Below are 4,734 nucleotides of genomic sequence, written 5' to 3' on the forward strand. Positions count from 1 at the left end.
CTCAGGGCCCTCCCCTTACCCCAAGCTCCCTCCCCTGGCTTTCAGCCAGAATCTGAACGTGGCTATCGCCTGGGGCCCCCTGAACAGTCCGGGAGGACTTCCTAGCCTCAGTTTGGACAACTCCCACGCCCATCTCCCAGGGCTTCGCGACTGATTGAAAAGCAGGGGAGCAAAGGGCAGGGGCTGGGACCTGGGTCGGCTGCGGCTGGACTGGGGCAGCTCATCCAACACCTCCCCCAGACGGCCTGGGACACAGGCAAGTACGGAAGCGAGAGGCACGCCCCCCTCCCCCATTTTCCCTTCTCCGGCTTGCAGACGCTAGGAGGAAGGCGTGAGAGAAGTTTGGGGGAAGAACCGAGTGTCTCTGATAAAGGTGTGTACGCGTGGGAGGGAGGAACAGGGGGATTTGCCGGGACGAAGAGTTCATTACTTTTTCTGTCACAAAGGCTTCGTTATGTGGAAAGGCTGGCGATCCCTAGCCTTTAAGCCACATATTTGGGCACTTAATGCACCCCATGCTGCATTACTTTTAATTGTTACTCGTGTTTAGCTAAGGATTGCCCCAGTCATCAAAATATTAGCTTCTGGAGAGCAAGAGACTGTTAGATTAGGCAATAAATGGTTAATAGCTACAGCATCGGTACCAGGAAGAGAAGTATTAATAAAAGAAGCTTCGGAAGAGGGATAGTTAAGACAAACTAAAGGGGGTGGGGGTACAACAACAAACCTAAAAAAAGCCTCATCATCTGCTTATCAACTGGAGTAACAAAAACACACTGACTAGGATCGGACAAAGATCATAAAAGTTACATTTAAAAAACCTTTAAACAAAAATACCGGTTTCCAATATATCCAAGGTGGTGGTGTTCTCCAAAGTCATTCCCTGTAGGAGGCCACACACTATCTAACCTAGTGTGAAGAATGCTCAGAACCCAGGTCATACTCCAGCTGGGCTACCCCTGTACCTTTTCTGAGGCCAACAACCAACTAAAGCCAAGAAAAACAGGCTTTAGCAACAGGAAATTCAGTGTCAGTGGGAACCAAAGCTACAGGGAGAGGGGGAGAACAGAACAGGGAATATGTTCTTAGAAATTGCTTATGCAAAGTGGAGGGAAAAACTAGGAATGTGGCCAAAGATTTTATCTTTTTTCTCCTCCAATTATCCAGTGAGGCCTGATACTAAAGAGAGTGAACTCCTCAGAATTGCACTATTACTTAACCACTACAAAAACCTACCACCCACCGCACCCAAACTGAACATCTGGCTCAATTCTGATCAGAAATCTAAGCTTCCATTATTCCTGGATACATAACCTCCCCCTTCTCGAATTATGCTTATTTCCTGGATGTTCTCAAAACATACACAAATAGCTATAGTAAAAACATGGGTGAAAATGTGATCTTATGTGGCTTTTGTGACAAGGGAACCTCTCTAAACCAGTTTCATCTGGAAAAATCCATTTCCCTTAGTTCAGTTCAGTTCAGTTGCTCAGTTGTGTCTGACTCTTTGTGACCCCATGGACTGCAGCACACCAGGCTTCCCTGTCTATCACCAACTCCTGGAGCTTGCTCAAACTCATGTCCATTGAGTCGGTGATGCCATCCAACCATCTCATCCTCTGTTGTCCCCTTCTCCTGCCTTCAATCTTTCCCAGCATCAGGGTCTTTTCCAGTGAGTCAGTTCTTCACATCAGATGGCCAAAGTACTGGAGTTTCAGCTTCAGCATCAGTCATTTCAATGAATATTCAGGACTGATTTCCTTTGACTGGTTGGATCTCCTTGCAGTCCAAGGGACTCTCAAGAGTCTTCTCCAACACCACAGTTCAGAAGCATCAGTTCTTCGGTGCTCAGCTTTTACAGTCCAACTCTCACAGCCATACATGACTGCTGGCAAAACCATAGCTTTGACTAGACAGACCTTTGTTGGCAAAGTAATGTCTCTGCTTGTTAATATGCTGTCTATGTTGGTCACAGCTTTTCTTCCAAGGAATAAGCGTCTTTTAATTTCACAGCCATAGTCACCATCTGCAGTGATTTTGAAGCCCCCAAAATTAAGTCTCACTGTTGCCATTGTTTCCCCCTCTATTTGCCATGAAGTGATGGGACCGGATGCCATGATCTTAATTTTTTTGAATGTTGAGTTTTAAGCCAGCCTTTTCACTCTCCTCTTTCCCTAGGAGTTTGTTATTTTCAGTCTTAGTTTTCCACTAAGACTGTACTCCCCAAGGCAACAGCGCTGAAACTGACTGAAATGCTTTAATTGGTCAGCCTACCGTTGACCAAAGGAATGTCTGTGGCAGGTAGAGTTGATCCTCATTATTTGCAGATTCTGTATTTGCAAATTCACCTACTCACTAAAATCAGTAACCCCCAAATCAACCCTTGCAGTACTTTTGTAGTCATCCATGGATGTGCAGAGTGGCAAAAAGAAAAATCTGAGTTACCCAATGTGCCTGTCCCAGCTAAAGTAGAACAAGGCCATGTCCTTCCTGCTTTGTTTCAGCTCATGTAATAAAAATCCTTTTTGTGGTCTATTTTGTGTGCTTTTTTTTTTTTTTGGTCACTGCTTAAAATGGCCCCCAAACCTATGTAGTCCTGAAATGCTGTCTAGTGTTCCTAAGTACAAGAAGACTGATGTCCCTTATAGAGAAAATTCCCATGTTAGATAAGCTTTGTTAACTTAGGCATGAATTATAGTGCTGTCAGCTAAGAGTTCAATGTTAAAGAATAAAAAATGAGTATTAAATAGTGATTTAAATAAAAATATATAAACCAAGATTGTGTATTGATCGGTTGACAATAATGTTATGACCAGAAGCATGCAGGAACCTAACCCTGGAGCAATGTTTCAATATGTGCTAATTCAATGTTTGCTGGCAGTTTTACAGAACATAACCACAGTAAATGAGGATTAACATCCATAACAGAATGCTTTTGGACACATTTGGTTTCTGCTCTCAGCGGGCTTAGATCAACTCTGTTTTGTTTTTGACTGTGCTGTGCAGCTTGCAGGATCTTAATTTCCCAACCAGGGAATGAACCCATGCATGCCCCCTGCAATGGCAGTGAGGAGTCCTAACAGCTGGACTGCCTGGGAATTCCCTACCCTGTTTTTTAACATATACTCTGTTCAAGGGAGAATTTTAGTTAGCTCAGTTTATTGTATGGGATTAGCCAGTTTTCTATATTCAGTCTTTTCTTTCTTTGATTTTCTAAGAAGTGGCTTGGTAGTTATATTTAAATTATAAATTCACATATTGGCATTCAAATTGTATCAGTCTTTTGTGAGTTTGGAGAGAATGTGCCAAGGCTTGCTATGTATCTCATGAACCAAGATGAATCTAGTGTCAACATTCTAGATTATAAAACAGAACAGGCACTAGAACTAGGCCAACTAACAGAAGCACAACCACCCAGGCACAAATGAAACAGTCTTCAGTAGTGTAATTTCAACTACAGGAGTGAGGCCTCAGAGGAAACTCCTTTTGGTTGGGAAACCATTGTCCTAGGATAGGCTGATTTCAGCAGTGTGATAAGAGTCACAATTCAAGCAAATATTCTGCTGAAGGAGGTTAAGGAAGTCTCTGCAGGACTTGGCAAGGAGGGTTGACTTTTGCCCAATTATATAAGAAACCAAGGGCTTTAGATGGCCAAGAGTCTTTACGAAAGTTTGTATGAGCTAAGGAAATCAATGAGGCAGGCTGATGGGGTTAATAAGCTAAAGGCAAAGGCCAGAATGCTTGAATCTGTACTACAAGGACATAGTGTAGCATACCTAAATGTCCCTCAAAAGGGTGGGAATGTGAACTGGCCATGAATGGAAGATGAAGCACTGAAACTCCTCTGAGGGCTTAGATCAACTGGGAAATAGGATAAAAGCCCTACCCCTATGTCTGTAAGTCAGACTCATACAGAAGGAAAGCAGTCTTTACAATTGATGTGAAATAGTACCCATGTTCATGGTACAGGGATTCTTTCACTTCTAAAGACTATGGCAAACCTAGACAGCATATTAAAAAGCAGAGACATCACTTTGCTGACAAAGGTCTGTATAGTCAAAGCTATGGTTTTTCCAGTAGTCATATATGGATGTGAGAGTTGGACCATAAAGAAGGCTGAAGAATTGATGCTTTTGAACTGTGGTGCTGGAAAACTCTGAGAGTCCCTTGGACAGCAAGATCAAACCAGTCAATCCTAAAGGAACTCATCCCTGAATACAGCTGAAGCTCCAATCCTTTGGCCACCTGATGCAAAGAGCCGACTCACTGGAAAAGACCTTGATGCTGGGAGAGATTGAAGGCAGGGGGAGAAGGGGACAACGAAGGATGAGATGGTGGGATGGCATCACCAATTCAATGGACATGAATTTGAGCAAACTCCAGGAGACAATGAAGGACAGGGAAGCCTGGCATGTTGCAGTCCATGGGGTCGCAAAGAGTCGGACACAACTGAGCAACTGAACAACAACCTAGTAACTAACTACTTGGGCCTTGCTTTCTGAATGACAGGTAGAGAAGCTAACTAGATTTTTCTGACAGAAATGGAAAACTCTAAATAAAACCTTTGAAAACACCAATAGCCACTGACGGTAAAGCAGTATGATCCATAGAGAAATTCCTGAAATTAAAAAAAAAAGGGGGGGGGGATACTTCTCTGGTGGTCCAGTGGTTAAGACTGCTTGTTCCCAACACGGGGGGCACAGGTTCAATCCCTGCTGGGGGAACTAAGGTTCG

The sequence above is a fragment of the Odocoileus virginianus genome, unplaced genomic scaffold (genome assembly GCF_023699985.2).
Source record: "Odocoileus virginianus isolate 20LAN1187 ecotype Illinois unplaced genomic scaffold, Ovbor_1.2 Unplaced_Contig_8, whole genome shotgun sequence".
NCBI lineage: Eukaryota > Metazoa > Chordata > Mammalia > Artiodactyla > Cervidae > Odocoileus > Odocoileus virginianus.